Raw genomic sequence first — 20900 nt, 5'->3', positions numbered from 1 at the left:
ATAATGACGAGGATAATTGTGATTAAAACAGCTTAAATATATGTCATTTCATGTTGAGTGTAATACATTTATTAAAGCAGTGATTACAACCCAATGTCTTATTAGTATTATAAAAATATTGCCGGCAAATACATTTAGTCTTATATTCTGTCTCTATTGTATCACCTCGTACAGTGGTGGGCGGGCCACATGTGGCCCCTGGGCCACCAGTTTGACACATGTGGTTTAGAGCGTAGATTGTAACATGTGGTTTAGAGTGTAGATTTTGGTACCTCCCTCTGGGTTAGCCCAGGCCTTGAACTGGCGGTGATGTATGACAACATAACATGAGCTGCATCTCTGCATCTCATGGACTGATGAGGATCCTACTGATGGTAGGAATGACATCATCATTGCATAACTATGACATCATTATGCCATACCGATCATAATATTGCCAACTTCTTATATCTATTATTAAAAGGCATTATTACAGTATTAAACAGCTATGATGCTTTTCACTATAACTTTCACTCTGGCTGGTCAGAGACGACGTTCTGTGTCGTGTTCACTCTTTTCTGCATGATCGATTGTGATGTGCGTCTGTTCCTGTTCTGTGTAAGAGTCTGTGTTCTGCTGGTACATGACGTCCTCATATTAAAGAAGAAAGACATGTACTCCACACTGTAAACAGTGACAACAGCATCTGTATAGCATGTCGTCTGAGTAAACATGTAAAATGTAACGCACATGTGTAGAAAATGTGCGTTACATTTTAGGTTATAGTAAAAAAACACCAACATATCGAAGCATTGTGTTTGAAATGATCAAACTCTTAAAGATGGTAATTAGGGGTGAGTCAAAATATTGATTTGGTGATATATCGTAGTCCTTCCTTTTGCAATAAGATAATCAATACACCGGGGCGAATATAGACATTTGAATTAATAAATGAAGGAGTTCACTTCATGTTTCCTTGTGTTGGCGCTGCTCAAATGAAAGGGAGGAACTTGGGCAGAAGTTACCCGGCCGAAGAAGAGCGAGTTTACAGCACTTTGTTCTCTACGTTGGGAATAAATAGAGAAATCCTCCTACGTCTATTATCACACAATCATTGTATCATGATAGTATTGGTATCGTATCATATCGTGAGTTACCCTGTGATTCCCAACCCTGATGGTCATTTCAAGTTCTGGACAGCTACACCCAGGATTCCTTCCATTCCTTCCCGTTTTTAATTTTGTGGTAATTCACTTAAATAACCTTTTTTTTCCGTCACTTCAGGCCTGTGTCTCCTGGGAGCAGCAGAGTTACAACACCTGAGGGCACAGGTTCATACTTCAAAGAATGAAGCAGCATATTTTCTCTTTTTTAATTGCCAATTAAAGTCTGTGATTTGTACTCGGAACAGAATCAGAATGACTTGTTATTTTCATTCACAATCATCATCATCATCATCATCATCATTATGACGTTAGTCATATCCTGCCTCACCATACTCAAACACAAAGGCAGACCTGCGTCAGACGGGATGACAAATTAAACACGGACACAATGTTTCCTCTCTGCGTCGTCAGGATGAGAAGAGCTGCAAGGCCACGGCGAGAGAGAGGAGAGACAGTGTCTACTGCACCTGTCTCTGTGCTGATATTTACTTATTTATTTCTATGAGAACCAGCTTGGACAATGTTGATCACTTTTACACAAACGAGCAGCTGTAGTTAGTTAGTTAGTTAGTTAGTTAGTTAATCTGTAAATGGTGACAAGCCATGTTGCCATTTGCCAAACGTCCAACCTTTTTTGGCAGAAATTGAATATATATAACCTATAAGTGTGTTTCTATAAGGGGATAATCACGACCACCGTAGTTCCCTGAGATGCAACAATTATTTGATACATCGATTATTAATCGTGTATTTATTGATTGATTGATTTATTTACATGTTTATTTCAGTCATCATCACACATCATCTTAGTGTAGTTCACACAATACACATAACCGAAAGGGAAAGCGGGAGAAGCAAAAGCTTATCTAGTCCCGCCCCCATTACTTTGATAATCGATGAATCATTTGAATCAAACAAACTAAACAAGAACTTGATTAATTGAGAAAGTAATCGAGTATGAAAATCCTTGTTATTTGCAGCCCTGTTGAGATTATTCATTTGTGAACAATACAGATCAATGCCATTGTTGTATTTTGGGACTTTGGTGATCTCTTCACTCATTAGTGACTCACTGTTTCACAAGTATGACGCACGACGAACATGGCCGACATTTGACTGAAGCAAATATGATCATCCACAAACTTAAGGAGCGCGTCGAGCACACTGTGGCAAACACCAAGTGCTCTCATCCGTCCATCGCCACACAGAACGTGGAGTTGATTCCGGCTCTGCTGATTAGAATCGCAGCCACTCCACCCGTCCACGGCCCAGAGGCAAATTTAATATTCTTACCAGTTTAGACCCGGTGCCATGAATATTTATAAAAGGTTCACACCAGATATGCAAATGAGCCAGCCAACCCAGATGGCTTCAGATCACGACATAATGATCACACATACACACACACACTTGTATTCATGCACAGAAGTAACACACACGCGCACACACACACACTGTGATCTTTCGAGAGGAAAACACACCTCACATATCAAAAAGACAAAGTGGAGAAAAAGATGGAGAGGGATTAGTGCAGAGGAATGAGAGCAGAATATAAACCACTTTAAAGGGGACGTGACAGTATTTATATTTACACAAACATGAACTTAGAACTGATCGGAATAAAAATCCTTCAGATGAAAATGCCAATTAGAGTTTTCTGGTCCGATATGATCCATTTGGAAAGAAATGTCATGTTCTGGCCGTGGCTTTACGGTTTGGGCTGTGTTTGAATTACATGAGCGCTGAGCTCCCGTATAAAGGAGTCGGGCTCCCATGAAGGTAGTCAACTTGTACTTGAACTGTGGCGGGTTGTTAAAATAGAACTAAATGCCAAGGGTGTAAGTTAGTGTATGGACGGTTGAAGAAAGCCAGATTTTCCCGACCAATTTATAGTTAGAATGAATAATTCACAGTGAAGTGTCTCTTTAAGATGCACACCCCACGCCCGATATTCACAAATATAAGATTATAATTCACTTTTGATTTTGTTGGAAACGGGTAGAAACATGGCAGATTATTATGAGAGACTTTAAAAGGACTCCAGATTATAGGGCGGTAAATTTAATGTGCTTGAATTTATGTAAATGTCCTCCTGCCCTTTCCTCCTGTTTATTGAACACGGGAGCAGTTTGAATAGTTGAGCCTGTCTGTCACCTTATTACCAAGAACAGAAGAAACAAAAGTTTGTGCATGTTAGGGTTAGTTGGTTTATCCTGTTTGTATCTGCACGTCATAATACGACATAGATATTTTCACTCCAGCAAACGTGTGGTGATGCATCTACACATGAAATACATCAAGGTCAGTAAATAATTACTCATGTAATCTACCATATTTAGCATTTATCTGTACGGTGATCGTACTCAACAGTGACTTATTGTAAGATTAAAGCTGATCCTCGAGGTTTGCTGCAATGCCGTGCTGCCAAGTGTTTCCCCAGGTTCGTCACGTACAAGGAACGACAACTAAACAATACGATTAAAAATGATTCCAAACACATGGACACTGTAGATCATGTGATTACTGACAACGCTGATGACAGAATGCAGTTAAACGTCGGCCCTAGAATTCAAATTGGGTCGATAATAATCGAGTTAAAACAAGCAACGCCGCCACTCTGCTCGAATCATTAACACAGACCTGTAAACAAATGCTGCGCCATGGTAGCTACACAGAACATGCACATGCACACAAACTATTATAACGTGTGTGTGTGTGTGTGTGTGTGGTCAAACCAGAGCAAGGTGAGGCTTGATTTTAACACACGAGCAATTATATACACAGATATCAGCAAACACAAGCATTGATAGTGAGAAGTCTGCAAAAAAAAGGCTCATTACAGCAAATTGAATCAGCTACAGTTAGTTTCTTAACACTGGCATGTCATTTTAATCAAACCTCTGCTCTTCTCTCTCTCTGTCTGTCTCTCTGTCTGTCTCTCTGTCTGTCTCGTCTGCACACACAGAAACAAACTCTGCCTGGAAACTGTTCGCACTATCAGATATTTCCTCTGAGCCAAAGCCTTGCTAACGAGCTTATCTCACCACATACTGTGTGTGTGTGTGTGAGTGCGGTCTTGTGAACGCTGGTTAACGTGTCACAGATGATCCATCTCATATGGCCACTCACTCAAACACACATACAAGCTTGTTTGAGGACACTTCACCATAGACATAATGCATTCTCCTTTAGCCCCTGAACCTAACCTTGAAAAAAGCACTTTAAATGTGACTGAATGTCCCCACAAAGACAGGTTTGTATGTTTTCTTGGACCTCATAAAGATATAAATAGAAGTAAACACACACACACACGTCCAGAGAGAGATGAGTACTTGTGTTCTGATGCAGGATTAAGGTCAACTAGCCTGTTGTCTGTAAGCTTAACATCACCTGAGATGCCACACACACACATGCATGATAAAACCGTTTGCTCTGTCATGGTCAGTTGTGTGCAGTCAGTCCGTTACAGTTTGATCCTGTTGATCTTGACTCGCCGTCGTATGTTGGCTAAACGAGGTGAGGTCAGGTTGACTCCGCCTCACATTGTTACATGTATTAATTGTCTCACGTCGCTAAACAGCCGTAAAATCAGCTTCAATTCAAATCCAATTCACCTAAAATGCTCTTAAATCATGTCTTTTGGCGTATCGTGCTTGATGACAACAGCTGCAAAGCACTGATTGATTATTTTGCCCCCGTTTGCCGGCAGAATGAGGTCGTGTGGAGCAACAAAGCTCAACTGGGTCACAGGCTGTTGCATTACACCTGAACCCAGTAACACCCCCAGCCAGCAGAGGGGCATTAGCATGGCACTGTCACTAGAGTCAGTTTCCATGCACAGTTGCTGTAATTGGACGACTGTCCTTGCATTCAAACACTAACAGGGAATCCATTTATTGAAATACTGTAAGTGCGTCAGCCTTCAGTGCACTAGGTGGCGCTATGCTGCCTTTCACCTTGTCAGAATGAGGTGTTTAATGGTTGACCTGTTCCATCTTCCATCTAGTGGCACCATGTTGAGCGTCATTCGCTTTCTTTCAACCATGGATGAAACATTCACCAATGGAGAAACCATCTGGTTACCTGGATGTCAGCTCGTGTGGATTTTACGATAATATTCAAACTTCGTCTGACAACAAAACAACTGTGGTCGAGGGTCAGGTCACAGATTCCAGCGATGCTTTCCTTCCTTGTAACATCGGGAGCGGAGGATCAGCTGAAGCATGCTGACAGAACAAAAACTATCCCAAATAATAAATCACTGATGCACCCTCAGGTGTTTCCTGGAATCACTACCTTTGATTGATTACATTTTTTTTTTTAGTCACGCTTCAGTCCACAGTTTTTTTGTGTGATATATTTTAAAGAAGACGGGACATAAAATACCATGAAAAATATGAAGTACTTCACTTAAATGCAAGGAGAAGAACTTTTACTTCTCCTTTTAGCCTAATTGAACAGCTTCAGGGTCATTGTGATAGTTAAATGGCTTGTTGCAGGAAGGGAGGGGGGGAGCATTAGTGGTGAGGATAAAGCAGAAGACGATGCAGGAGAAAAAAGGCAAACAAGCGTCCAGACTTGCAAACTTGCTTCAAACATCCATGTGTTGCTTTTTTAAATTAGCATAAATCCCTGAACAATCACAAAGTCAACAATGTCATTGCAGCATTTGCAGTTTGTTAACGCTCATCCCTCGTGTGTGAACAGCGCTTTGGCCGAGTGAACCTGAAGAAGCATTCATGAAAAAAACACAGTATTATTTCAGTCATTCCAGTGTGTGGTGGGTGATGTTTCGAGCCTCATAAAAGCCTCTGGAGCTCGCTCCATCTCTTCTGCTGACTCACTGTGCGGTGCAGGTAAATGGTTGAGTCATGCTTTTGCTTGAATTCCCAGAGCGTAACAATGCTAATGTTGTACATCCTTTTATCCGCCCACTTTCTGCCTACGCAAGTACATTTTTTATGTGTGTGCTACTGTGTGCATCTGCATATGTGTAGTAAACACTGACCAGCCACATTAAAACAGACCACTTTAACTGAGTAAACAGTTACTGTGTGTTGACAGAGTGGCTGAGAGGCCATCTTGGGCCAGTCAGTGTATTCCAGATCATGCAAGTGATGCCTTTGGATCTCAGCCTCGTACTAAAGAGAATCTGCGGAGTCTTTAACAATTATTAGTGTTTGTAATTGTACTTAAACAACAACTCCAAGGATTACTTTGTGCAGGAGCTTTACAACAGCTCTGCACAAGTGTGTCCGGTCAGGTGACATTATCACTACTAACTTTATTTATATATTTATTTATGTATATGTATATATATATATATATAATTATACATATATATATATATATATATATATATATATATATATATATATATATATATATACATATACATATATATATATATGTACGTATATATAATGTATATTTATTTAGTGTAACAACATTCAACATTCAAATGATATAGAAATATTGAAAAACGTTACGATAGAGTATACACTATTATATGTACAACATGGCATATTATGAAGGATTCCACATACTTCTCCTGCACTGTGTGCATTTCATAGTTACATGAATAAAACTGAGTCATAATGCATGAGGTCTACTGAGAGCCGAGTAGGTTTTTAGTTTTTGTAGGATACACAACATTCTTAACTGTTAAGTGCCACAGCGAAGAGTCCTCACAGATAATGGTACAAAGCAGTCAAGTTTGACGTCAGAGGTCAAACTCCCACTTACTGCTCACCACAGGAGAGGGAATACAGCTGCTGTTACTGGTCATCAGGCACCAGAGGCTAAATTATGAACCCTGAGCAGTTGTGACACTGATCATTGCAGTCAGGCTGCTTCAGCTGCTCCACTGAACCCATTCATCACAGACTTTCACGGTGGAATCACAACTCCGATCAAATGCATCTTCATACAAACAGATCAATCTCACTCCCATCCTGTCTGCTCATGTAATGCTGTTCTGTCTCCTTAGACATTATCCTTTACTGCTCAAACAGATAATGAACTAGGTTGTTCAACATCATTTGAGCTTTAATGCTTTCATTTCCCTCAATTTCCTGTATCAGTGTAACTCGGCCAAAACATATCAAATAATTAGACTTTGAAGCATTTGTGTGTGTGTGTGTGTGTGTGTTTAGTAACAGCGTTTCCGAGCTTAAGTTAGTGCCACATTAGAAGAATTGGAAATTAAATAAACTGCTTCCAACTGATAGATTTAGCAGGCTGCTATTTTTAGTATCTGGTGTAAAGGCTAGCTAAGTGGGATGCAGTGATTTGGAAGTCATGCCTGTTTATAAAACAGATGGCTGCACCTTAAGTAGCCAGCACATGCAGCCTTGATTCACTTAACAAGTGTGTCAAAAACCAAACAACCAAAACATATGAATAATTATTCTTATTGTAATTAGTCACGATTGTCATTGCAGCCGTATGATCGAGACGGACACCATGGATAGTGTCATGTCCTGTAAACAGTCGTCATTGAAAGACAAATGTCAACGAGCGCTCGAGGAAGACATTTGTCCTCACATTTAAAAGGAAAGGGGCTCTTATTTTGTAAATCGTCTTACTTTTAACACACATGCAACCCATTAGGTTTAGCTTCTCTTATCAGCAGGAATTTCCACACTGATTACAGATAAAACTAGTAATGCTACTAGTACTAGTAATTATACTAGTAATGCTACACTTATAAAGTGACTCACACAACGGAGGAGTGGAGTCGTACCATGTGTAACTGGAGAGTTGGAGGATTTGGAGTCAAAGTGCAAAACAAATGTTCCTAATTAGGTAACAAGTGTTGGAGGTGGCACCATCTGGAGGTAACATTTCTAATCCAATCAGGACGTCTGCCCGGAAATCGAACATTTGAGACATGATGATCTTGTTGGTATCGTGGACATACCAGTCAAAAAACAATGCAATACATTGTCCCTTCCCCTGTATTTGGATTGTGTCTTTTGATATTTGCTAATACATGCACTACTGCTGCTAATTCAGTAACACTTTAATTTCTTGATATTTTATTTATACATTATTCAAAATATATATAAGTGCTCTTCAGTGGAGGCACAGAATGCAGACCATAAATGTTATTAGATAAATATAATGACCTTCTAGGGACATTTATCTTGTTTTATATGTTGAACTTATTTAAGTCAAGTAATTTTGTGCATCATTTGTTAATATAAAATTGGTATAATATATCACACACAGGAAAATCAGCCAAAAAAGAGGAAATGCCATCATATATCTGCAATCTGCAATTACTTTCCACAAAAGTTAAAATGCCTTCCTTTAAATTCAGTCCGTGTAAAGTAGTGAAATGCTTTTTAAAATGATGGCCTCTCCTCTTATTTTAATTTAAATTTCCCTGCAAGCTCATCCATGTGGGGCCCTGCTGACATTGGCATGTTAATATCAGTTGGGAGTGTTCCCTTTCTTCTGACACGCATACAAATAAAAAGACTGCTTGAACCAAGGTTCACTTTTGGGAAGGACAAGGAGAAGAAGAAGAAAGAAAGAGACACAGGAGAAGGTAGGGGAAGAGAGAGGATGAGCAGGTGTGACAGGGTTATTGATCACTGACTTGTGCTGCACAACAAATACTGACATGGTCACTATGGAAAAAATGAACTGAATTTAATTGGAACATTTAACCTGATGCACTACTGCTCCGTCGATACTTGTTCTAACATTCACACAGCTATTGTCCCCAGTGTTTGTCCTCCAGATGTTAAGTACATTACATTTACATTTAGTCATTTGGCAGATGCTTTTACCTAATGTAAAATTACAAGTGATATACACTGCTGTGTGTAATATGCACTTTCTGGATCTAGTTATTTCTAAACCTTCTAAAACATCCATAATATATTCATTCAGTATAAATAAAATATTTAAAAAGAAGAAACTATGAATGTAATAGGGAATAAGTTTAGTGATTATCTGCCTAAACAGTGCTGAACCAGAAAGTGTACCCGCAGCTAGTGCCTGCTGTGGAGCGTTAATCTGTGTGTGTGAACAGATGGCATGCGCTAACAAGCTAGGCTAAATGTAGCTACTGCTGGCATGAGCCAAGACTGATCTCTGACTTCCTGATCCTAAGCCTCTTAATTAAATGCACCATTTAATCTACTCAGTTTTCAGTCCCCGTGCTCCAAAAAACAACAGCGTTCATCACTGATGACCTCCTTGTCCCGCTGATTAGAACATCGCAGTAGTGAAGCAGTTAGAATGACAGAACACCTCCCATTTTGCACACCGTGTTTTCCTATATGAATATGCTGGAGTGACGCTGAGTCATTTGATATTTTACTATTTAAGAAGTACAAACAAAAGGTTTGAATTATTGGATGCTATTGGTAACTGGATTATTCCAGTTTCTTAAAAAAAAAGGTCAAATTTTAAGTTCCAGTGCATGTTGAGAGGTTTATTTGTTGTTGTTGGCTTTATTATTCTGCTTCTCTTTAGTCATATTGGATAGAAACAATGTAACACAGTGACCAGCAATACTATCAGACCTGACGGAGGGCGCATCCGTGTATATACAGTGGCAGCATAGTAACGGGCGTGAGCAAGAAGAAGTAATTGTGTGAAACTGCTGAGCCACTAGGATATTTTTTTTTAACAGTACAACTTTTTTTTTTTGCTTTTCAGTCGTACTCCAAACTGTTTGCAGACGTCTCACTTCATTAGCACATAGTTGCTGTCATTATTTATATTTATATCAAATCCTTGGATATAAATACTTGGATTTGATCAGCAAAAGTAAAAAGGAGCCAAGAATTAGCACAAAACAAACAAACAAAGAAATCTGTAGTGCTCATAAAACGCAGGAAAAGTACAATGAGCTGTCCGAGGTACTGAATTCAGGTCAACAACTGATGCACTGAGCTGTCCATGGTCCTGAACTGACACTGCTCACGTTGTATCTGTTCCTCTTTGTGAAGTCTACTTTGACGGAGCTATCTATGGTCCTGAAGCTGCAACTTCACACTAAGCCAGTCATCCAATGTGAAATATCAACTTGAACTGTAGCTGTCCATGGTGCTTAAGAACCTTTTCGCTCCCTCACCTCCACCTCCACCTCTTCTCCTGCCCCTTGTCCTGTGTATGTGTGGGGGAGATCATCACACATTCTGAGAAGAACAAAATCTTGTATTTGACTTTGTAGTATTTGAAAACTCTAAGCTTTCTTTTGGCCAAACCCCAGTTGTTTCCATACACTGATTTATTTGTGGTGGTCAACATTAATCGCCATTAGGGGTTTAATGATTCTGTGTCATGCCACTATGTCAAACTGCTGCCAATGCTGCAAGCTATTGAGCTCTCATGACTTTACCAATGTAACAAAACACATGTTGACATCACAGCTGTGTGAGTCTAACAAGGCAACGCTGTATAAGATTTACAATTATAGTGGATGATATATTCTGTTTGACTTTTTAGCTTCAATCAGGATTGAGTAATCTCGTCTGCCATAAGTAAGGCTATAGTTTAATTTGCTCAGGATGGATAAAATCAGTCAGCAGTGTAGTGGTGACATGGATATGAAAATACGGGAAAAAAGCCTGATGAGTGCAATCATTTATTCAATTAATATTCCCAGTGCTGCTGTGGCAGCTGAAGTAGTGAGAGAAGGTCAAGAGGACATAGTTGTAGCTGTGGAGAGAAAGATGTGGGAGAGAAAAGAAGAGGAGGAGGAGGCGGAGGAGGAGGAGGAGGAGGAGGAGGAGCAGGAGAGCAGTCAACACGCTGCATGTAGCAGAGCCAGCTCAGGCAGAAGCAACAGGTGACACTGACAGCAAACACAGACAGATGCATCTTGTTCAGCTGCTTATTTTTTCATTCAGTCGTTCACAATTAGAATATTTGCAGTGAAGCTCGTCTCTAGACCTCTCACACTGCTGCTGCTGATACAGTGGCCCGTTTTACAATTGTACTGTCCACAATGTGCATGTCTTTCATTGAACCACATAAATACAGACTTACAATGAACCCTTGCTAATATTTGCTTACATGTACACTAATGTAAGCAAATGTGATATTTATGCTATGGTGGTGATCTGACCCCTTTAAACACAGTGTGACACACAGTATCGGTGCATCTGCAGAGTAATGCTCTGCAGTTTTCTGAACTGTTTTCATGGATATTGGTCACTACTTGACATACAGACAGCCCATTTAATGCTACTCTGTGTCACTCTGCTCTGGCAGTGGATTGAGGTGCATATTCCATGACAAATGTCAGCACAACATGTTCTTTCAAAGCACAAAACATCTGAGTAATAAACCTGATTAGGGATGATAGGATAGAAACGATAGAAGAGCACAAAATATATTTCTTTTCTGTTATTTTTGGGTCTTGTTTGACCAACAATTTCAGACAGAATTACAGGAAATATTTATGTGGCATGCAATGTAACCATTTAGCCACCAGAGCGTTCCACTGACACCATATCATGCACTATGGACATAAAACATAAAACCACACGTGTGTGTGTGTGTGTGTGTGTGTGGTGCTTTGAGAGGTGAAAGTCAGTACTTTTATAGTATTTTCTTAGCTGTACAACAAAGACTTTCCCGTGTATAAAAAGCTTCTGACTGCACGGATGTTCCACACATTTCACCCTTGGGATTTTTTTTGTAACCTGAAACTGTTTGATGAAGTGTGGGCCAGTTTCATAGAGCGAGTGCCATGTCTGGTCGTGGAATTCCCCTGCTGACAACTGCACTGCAACACTTATAATTACTCTTATGATGAAAGTAAAAAAAAAATGAAAATGGGTCCAGTACAGTAAAAACAGTAAAACTGAAACATCCACAATTAGTCTGTTGTGTTAATGTAACTGAAACAAGAAATCCTGTCCTCATTTCTCATCATTTATGTCGTGTTTATGAGATGAATGTTGACATGAATGTCCAGTCTGTCAGTGGTGGAAATGCATGTGCCTGTCAATCAGCACAATGTATGGACAGACGGACAGATGGACAGAGACGGCGGGATTGCAGGCACCGAGCCAGAAGTCTGTCAGATAACCCTCAGTTATCTGACCCGAACACTGCAGCTCATTATCGCCCAACACGGCTCACATCTGTCATGTCACCCACTCCTCACGCTCACAGCGTCATACACACACACACACACACAGCAGCTACATGCTCATCCTCCCACCGGCCTCACAAAGTAAAGGGATCCAGTGTCAGGTGTGTGACGCAGAAGAAAGAAGGGGGCGGTGATGGAAGTGAGGTGGGGGAAAATGGATATTTTAATTTATACGAGAAACAACATGTGACCTATGTATTAAATGTATTGTTACTCAGCAGGGGAACTGAGTGTCCAAACAGGTATCACACAAACGTTGACAATAAGGCTGCAACCAAGGATTATTTTCATAATCTATTAATCTGTTGAATGTATGCTAAAAAATGTCTCAAACAAACCAAAGTGAATCTGTTTTCTTTGTTACGTGGAGCAAAGAAACCACAAACATTCACATTTAAGAAGCTGAAAAATCTGTAATAATTCAATCATTAAATCAATAATCAATGATTAATAATTAAATCAACAATTGAATTATTAAAAAAATACACAGAAAATGGACTATTAAAATAGTAATCGATTCATCTAATATCATCGCTGCAGCCCTAACTAACATTCACGACAGCAACAACAACAAAAACAACAACAGTGTTCAAATCTGTTCTAATGTAATTAATGACTTTATAAAGGATTTTCAGCAGGAATTGAACGAGAGCCACGAGACAGACAAAGACTAATCAGCCCTGGCAGTCACACGCTGCTTATTTAAGGTGCTTGAGTGAAAGTGTCAGTGAAGGGATGAGTTAGAGATGTGAACACGAGCACAGCGTCACAGCGACGGTGGAAAGAGTCGTGTAATTCTGTTTGTACCAGCCATTCCTACACTGTAGTGGTGACAACAAAGACATTTATTATTGTTATTAGAGAATAGAAATGTCTCTGAACGTCATACTGTACATACTGTAGTTATCAGAAGTGCATTCTTTACACACACACACACAATATATGTGTGTATTATACGACTGAGTGGAGTTTTCTGGGTTTTTTTTTGCTCCGATTGACAAAAAATATAATTAAAACCAAATATTTTGTGTTTGTGGACATTTGAGAACTTCATTTCCATCACTGTGGAAAACACAGATCAACATTTTAGCGACAAAAAAAACCTCCTACAAACACACCTACACCTGTCGTGATTCGACCCGGAAGCATGCTCTTGCGCATGTTCAACCACTTCCTGTATCCTACATTCCATCACGCGTGTGAAGGAAGAGCGTGAGACGCACGAGAGGGGAAAAAAAAGTCCGGTGCGGAGCAAAACGCAGTTTTTTCGGTATTTTTTGAAGTCAGATCGTTAATCACTCGGACATTCGATCGTCGCTAACCCGGTTTAACCTCGTCTTTCCCGGATCGTCTCCAAACACGCGACTGTCAGCGTTCACACCGACGCCACCTCGTCATCCACAAATAACTAACACGGACTGGATTTACGAGCGACTGGAACGGACTGACTGCGCCAACCGACCGACCGACCGACCGAAGACGAACAAGAAAGTAAGTGAAAAAACAAACAAACAGCTTTTGTGTTCTTGAATTCGACTTTTTGTGTTGTCTTCTGTTCTGAAGTGTGACGTCATTCAGTGGGCAAGGGAGCAATGCTTTTATAAACAAACAAACAGAAAATGCAGTGTCTGTCATGGCCAGGGCCGGCCCAAGCCTTATTGGGGCCCTAAGCTGAATTTGATTCTAGCCTTTAGAGGACAGTACAATCACAACAGTGGCAGAGTATTAATTTGCACTTTTGTTTTCAAAGTAAAGAACTAAGTGTGCTGATACTGAATTAAACCAGTTTAATGACTTCGGTGTTTAAAACGACAAAATAAAACCAAATAACTTAAGGTCAACGTCATTTAGATAAGTATATATTTAGAAAAATGTTTTTTTTGTCCACACACTATTTGGGGCCCCGTGGTGATTAAGTGGCCCCAAGGAGCCGTGTAGTTTGCTGATACGTTGCCGTCGCTGGTCATGGCTGCCTACTTAGTACGAGTTGCTGATGTTGCTAAAGTGATCGCTCTGATGTCTGTGTTGTGTTTGAATTGGATTAGCAAACACCTGCTGTTGTATTTGCATAACATGATTTGATTGGCGGTGCGGCTGCTGCTGCTGCTGCTGCTGCTGCTGCTGCTGATGCTGCTGCTGATGCTGCTGCTGCTGCTGATGCTGCGGCTGGGGGGGAACATTTCTGTATTTGTGATACATGCCATGGGAGCAAAGTGAGGCAACGGATCAATGGGCATCACTTGATGCTGCTCCATTAAAAGTGAGTGAGACATGCTTGCGTCGATGCCACGGCCTCATACATGTGCATCAGCTGTCACTGATGGCCCGCGTGTTAACTTGAGCAGGATAAATTCCAGCTTGGCAGCAACGGTGCAGGATGACAGTGCATCGTTCACACTGACCAGCAACACACAGTTTATGTCTCATTGCAATTTTCCTCACTCCAGAGCGCTATCAGTCCTTAAAAAGTCATTCTGCAAACACTTCTCTGCCTCTGTACTCGGTGTTCACGACTGTGAGCAGGCGCTGTGCACATTTTAATGAGTGTAACAACCCGAGAGTGAGAAACGGCAGATATGAGCAGAGTCTTCTCGTCTGTGAGAGAACAACACGCTGCCATGTTTAGAGTTTTGCTCCTGAACATGTGACAGCAGCCGCCAAAGACTCCTGCAGATTAAACTGGGCTGAACAAACACTTAAAGCTGATTATCCCTGAAACACCTTGAAAAAACCCACTGGCCTTTTGCCACATAATATATATACATATGACCCACGATCCACCGAATATACTGTGATACAGAACGGTGTCATTCTGAAATCTACTGTAAAACGCTTTATTTTAAAAGTAGTAGAGAAATGTCCTTTATTACAGTGGTTATGGTCTCTGCTCTGTCCAGAGCTCAACATTTTTTCTATCCATCTTTATTATGTCGGACAGTTCATAGACTTTTTATATCACCTGAGAAAATACTGAGCTCTCAAAGATACAGTTAAAATACAGTGGTGTAAACAGGCCGAGCAAAGTCAGCTCCAGACTCTTCACATGAGGCATATTATTTATTCCTCTCATCATCCGTTTCATTTTCTCTACACTCCGGTCAAAGTTCATACAGTACAACAGTGTTTTTGATTTTCCTCCAAGTACCACCAGTGGACGCTCGGGTACCACTGGTGCTACACTTGCCACAGTTTGAGAACCATGGATGTAGCACATTAGCATGGCATTTATTCATTTATTCTTTTACTGAGGACATTTGAAAATTTCTTGTCTATTTTACTATAATTTTTTAGAAAGAAAGACATTTTGTCTTTGTTTTCTCTCGTCAGACTCTGTGCTTGCGTTTTTTTTTTGGGACATATTATTTGAGTGGATAATGTCCACACACTTGCATAATTCCAGTCACCCACAGAATCAGTCCAGATGTCAGCTGCCTCTCCACTGCTAATAGGAAATGTTCCCTAACATCTGTGGTCTCCATCCTTCTCCCTGTCTCATGCTGTCTTCTCGCTGCCTCTCTCCCTCTCTCCTGGTCTCCCTGTCTGTCGCTGAGCAGTGGAATAAATTGAATTAGAGCTCTGCCACCCACTCCACAGGATCCTGCAGCCCTTTATCAGATAGCTAAACAGAGAGAGAGAGAGAGAGTGAGAGAGAAAGAGTTGTGGAGAGATGAACAAAGGGCAAGAAGAAAGAGACGCATAATAAAACATCCACACTGCCCCCTTTAAAGGAAACAACCGTCCTCTTTAGAAGTGCATGACAGCCATGATAAGAGTTTTTCCCCCTTTATTTGTCGACTGACAGGTTGAACAAGAGAAAAAATAATGAGGGAGAATCAGAAAATAGGGGATAAGAGAGATGCTGTTTGTGCTTTGTCTCAGTTTGCCCTACATGCCATAATGGAATATAGGGAGTAATCCATTATAATAACGCACACAAGTAAACATGCAAGTCGACCGCATGTTTGTCCATTAGCTCTGCACAACTATAAATGCTGGAGTCTCCAAAGCAAAACAAAATGGCTAAAAGTCAGCGGTGGCTTCACAAATATACAACCTCGTCCGTCGCCTTCTGGCTTTTCCCAGAAAAACTCTCAAAAACAATCTGTGACACATGCGTTACCATTTATCACAAACCTAATGGCACAGAAAACCACTCCTTTTAGACGTAAATAGGAGGCTAAACACAACTAAAATGAACCAAAAATCACTAGTTTCCCTTCCTCGCTCATTCACTAACACTCCTCTGATAGAGCCAGGAAAACCATTTGCATAATGCCTCCATATCCACGGGCCATTAGTGCCAGCATGAGTGGCTCATGTGCATAAATGTATTGCCTTGATCAATCAATGCGAGGTACTGTACCGGTACAAACCAATGAAACACCAATCTGGCAGAGGATGGAGCCACGAGAAGGAAAAGGAAGGGGGCAATTTACGATTGTTGACGTGTCAGAGTCCAAAATTACAAATTAAACTACACTGCATTTGGAAAATAGTCATTTTTACTGATTTGCTGCTCGTTCTGATTAAACTAGAAAACTTCATTGGATGCAGGTGCCATATGATGCACTTTGAATTCACTCGTATAAAAGCAGAGTTGCTTGGTGCCTTTACATGATGGTGGGATTACAATTGAATTATTGTGTTGGTCCCACTAAAACTGGACTTTTAAAATACATATTAGCATTCAGCTGGATACAAACTGGCCAAGGAGCTAAGTGCATGCTCCACAGTCAATATTGGTGCTTTTCCATTATACAGCTGACGTTATTTGGGTCTGTGACTTCAATGGTCGACCATAAAATGCATAATATTAAAGGTGAAAGCTGTTGTATCGCTGGTGTCAGGTGATATACTGTACTTTAGTGAGTAAACAAAGATCTGGAAAACCAGGTAAAAGTTGCTGAGCATTAGCATGTGTGTGTGTGTGTGTGTGTTGGAGGCAAAGTACAACCAGCATTTCAATATGTACACACTCCATTTCCCTTTCAACGTCCAAAACACCAATAATGGACTCAACCATTTATTTAAAGTGAATGTTTTAAAAACTGAGTTTCATAATGGACGTGTAGTATTTCATCCAACATCCCAAATTCTTCAAGCTTTCTGCTCAACGGGACATTTTTCACGACAGACTAATCCTCAGAATAAACTTCCACACATAATTAAAAATTAAAAATAAACACCACAACACCACAGATGCACAGTGTGAGGAGGTCAGGTCCAGGTCAGGTCCAGGTCAGGTCCAGGTCAGGGTTGTTTTGAGTCTCAGATTATCGACTAAACAGTCAAAGCAGACACATCAGGGGCAGGGAGGTGGAGGTTTCTTCAGCATGTATGTGTGTGGTGTTGGTTGTTGAGGAATATCAGATCTGCTGATGATGTTCTTTGTTTAGTTGTGTATTTTTTGTATCCCTCCATTTCCACACAGATTTCATGTGCAGTACACGACTGCATTCTCACAGGAGAGAACACAAACTCATTTCAAATTCTGTTTATTTCAAAGCAGAGTGAAAGAGAATGTAAAAAAACCAAAACAAAACAAAAAAACCCTGCAAACAATGAAACAATGAATCAACTATTAAATGAATTGCCAGCTATTTAAATAATTGGTTTCATTCATTTGGGTGTTTCTCTATTGTAATTATTTATTTTTCAGCATCCTAAATGTGCATCTATGCTTTCGCTTAAACAGTAACATGTAGCAGTAAATGGATCAAATGTGACGGTTGTGACAATTTGGACATTTGAGGATGTTGTCATTTTAGAAATTTAGAAAACACTGATCCAAATGTTCCCCGGATTATAGATTTAGTATGATATCTTTTGTTAATTTTAATTTGAACGAATTCTGTAGACCGGAAACAAAACACTTTAACAAAGAAATCTTGATCTCGAGATATTTTGAGAAACTAAAATTATGTTGTCCTTTATTTGGAGTTGATCATTTGCACATTTAGTGCATGTTTGCCCATCTGTGTGAATGGGTGTGAAACTGGTTAAACGGGTTCACACCACGTTCTTAATTAATACTATGACACTTAACTATGATTCATGCAATTTATAGGGGTGGTGGGAGGGCTGGCCCCCCAAATCCAATTCAGCTCAGGGCCCCATAAAGGCTCGGACCAGCCCTGGCTGTAGGATTAGCTCCTGTCATTAGAAACACACGCAGACCAAAGCGAATGCTCCATGTCAGCATCGGATGTGCCAACAAGGAACCAGTACGGTGGCTCAGTTATTGTGCACAGTTGCGCGCACACGCACACATGCACGCAGGTTATTGCAGATGCAGCACTGAGTCCACTGTCACATATGAACTACATACAGACAGGCAGACAGACAGACAGACAGGCAGGCAGGCAGGCAGGCAGACGCACCGACAGAGACGATGGTGCCTCTTATTTCTCCCCGTCTCTCTTCCACTGTGATCCAGGTACAGTGTGTTGTAGGCTGTACTGTAACCTTGCAGGAAGCTAAAATTACCCAGCAGCCTACATGCGCGTCTAAGTAGGTTTATAGGTGCTGAAGACAACACACGCACACACACACGCGCGCGCGCGCACGCACACAGAAGTTTTCCTTCTCTTGGGGACACATTACGCGCATCGGCATATTTGCGCGTGCGTTTATCCACAGCACCTAACCGGGTGCAGAGACGCATATAGCCTTAAACAGTGTGGGTCCACCGAACGCGCACACACGCACACACACACACACACACAGCTTCTATAACTTAAACTGGGCTCAATTTTGACCTTGCAATGTTCTCACTGCTGCTTTTCCTACATTCATTGTAACACCTCCCCTCCTCCATCCTTCCTCACCCTCCTCCTCATCATTTCCCTCCTCCTCGTTCCAGCAGCCAGGGTCTGTGAATGTCTGCACACCTAGATCCAGAAATAACTCTCTACCTATGTGCCGCTGCCGCTCTTTCACCCCTCAGCCACCTCCATTCCTCGCGGTGAGAGAGACAATGCACACGCGCACACGCACACACGCGCACACACACGCACACACACACAGACAGACGCAGAGAGAGGGAGAGGTAAGTGTTAGACAAATATAGAAGTTGGAACTTTACCTCTCTCCAGATACGGATCCTCGGTCCACCGCGCGTCAGGGCGCAATTAACTTTCCACATGCCATCATTAAAAGGGTGAATGCAGTGTGATCCCCGCTGTAACTCCACACAGATGTAGGTTCCAGGTAAGAGGACACGGCCCGTGTATCTAGGTGAATGTGTGTGTAATAATATCCTCTGTGTGCGTGGAAATTCCGCTCAGGTTTAGAGTTCAATCCTGTCCTTCCAGTGGGGTGCGTCCGTTTTGCATTCTCACTGCGCCCGACGACTACATCCTCCACTTCTCCCTCCTCTCTCGCTCTCTCTCTCCCCGCGCTTTCCCCCCGGTCTCATCCCTTACATCCGCGGAGTGAGCAGAGGATCCCATCCGAGAGAATCCCCCCCAAAAATGACTGAACTCTGCTCCTTCAACCGCTTCTTATTTTCTTCTCTTCTTGTTTGTTTCTCCTCCTCTCCCCGGACGATGGAGCCTCTCTTCTCCACTCCCTCGTGCAGGTGAAAGAGAAGGAAAATTCCACTAGAAGAATAAAATAGACATATCCCGAGAAAAGGGGCAGAAAAGACTAAATATTCCAAATCAAATAGTTCGACTCTGTAGCTTTTTTAAAATCCTCAGTAGATGTTTCCCTGCTGTGTTGGAGAGCCTTGAATATATTTGGATTCTCACTTCACAGTCGCGAGCCTCTGGCTCTCCATCCTTCCTCTCTCTCGCTCTCTCTCTCCCCCTCTCCCCCCCTCTCTCTCTCTGGTCTGTGCTCACGTCGCTCACCCTCTATTAACTTGACTCTGTGCGTCTCCTCTGCAGGCGGGAGTAGACGAGGAGAGAATAAATGGAGAAAAAACAGAAGAATATCAATGAATAAAGGGTAGAAGTATAGTCACAGAGAAGCTGTCGCCCGGTGACTCACATACCGACACGTTTAACGGAACTGTCCCGCGGATCCTCCGTCCTCCTCCCCGCTCCGGTCGCTTCTCCCGCACCGTTAATCCGTATAGCGCAGCGGGCATGGCAACCCTGTCAGGCTGCGTGAAGTATACGAACACAACATCCTGTTGTGGTTTTCAAAATAAAAGTCATCTTCTGAGCTTCATATTCATGTATGCATGTGATCTCCTTCATGCATTATTCTTGGACCTGCTGTTAGTGGGTTGTAGGACTTAATGTGTCCTCTTTTATTTTATGTGTCCTAAACCTAAAGTTTGCCACATTAGAAATCATAAATCAAGCCCATAATACAGACTTATGACTTTCATCTGCAGACCTTCAGTTCATTCAGGTAAATGTGTGACACAGGATATTAGAAAGGTCTCATATAAAGGTTTATATAGGGTCAATTTGTCATTGCTGTGTAAGCGTATCCAGTCCAATCCAATGCAAATTCATGTCTATAGCACATTTAAAAAGTGTTATAACTTAACCAAAGTAAAACATGGAGATAGTGCTGCAGTTTCAGAGGATTTAAGATTTGACCAGCACCAATTCACTCATAATGTTGATAATGACTCATAATCATGTTTCAGTGGAAAAGACCAGAAACTATACAAA

The 20900-nt window shown here is 41.2% G+C and overlaps 1 protein-coding gene across 1 annotated transcript in view; it reads right to left on the bottom strand.

Moving 5' to 3' along the window:
* LOC122783323 (leucine-rich repeat and fibronectin type-III domain-containing protein 5-like) overlaps positions 1-20325 on the bottom strand; it is an 86048-nt gene extending 65723 nt beyond the window's left edge. The window contains exons 1-2 of the mRNA XM_044048046.1: positions 20267-20325; positions 19355-20153 (exon numbers count right to left, since the gene is read on the bottom strand). The gene's annotated coding sequence lies outside the window, so the exon portion shown is untranslated. The remainder of the gene's footprint in view (positions 1-19354; positions 20154-20266) is intronic.
* Positions 20326-20900: the final 575 nt, after the last annotated feature.

Source organism: Solea senegalensis, linkage group LG16 (assembly GCF_019176455.1).
Source record: "Solea senegalensis isolate Sse05_10M linkage group LG16, IFAPA_SoseM_1, whole genome shotgun sequence".
Classification (NCBI taxonomy): Eukaryota; Metazoa; Chordata; class Actinopteri; order Pleuronectiformes; family Soleidae; genus Solea; species Solea senegalensis.
Note: the sequence above shows the minus strand (reverse complement) of the source record. Positions and strands in the feature narration are given on the sequence as shown.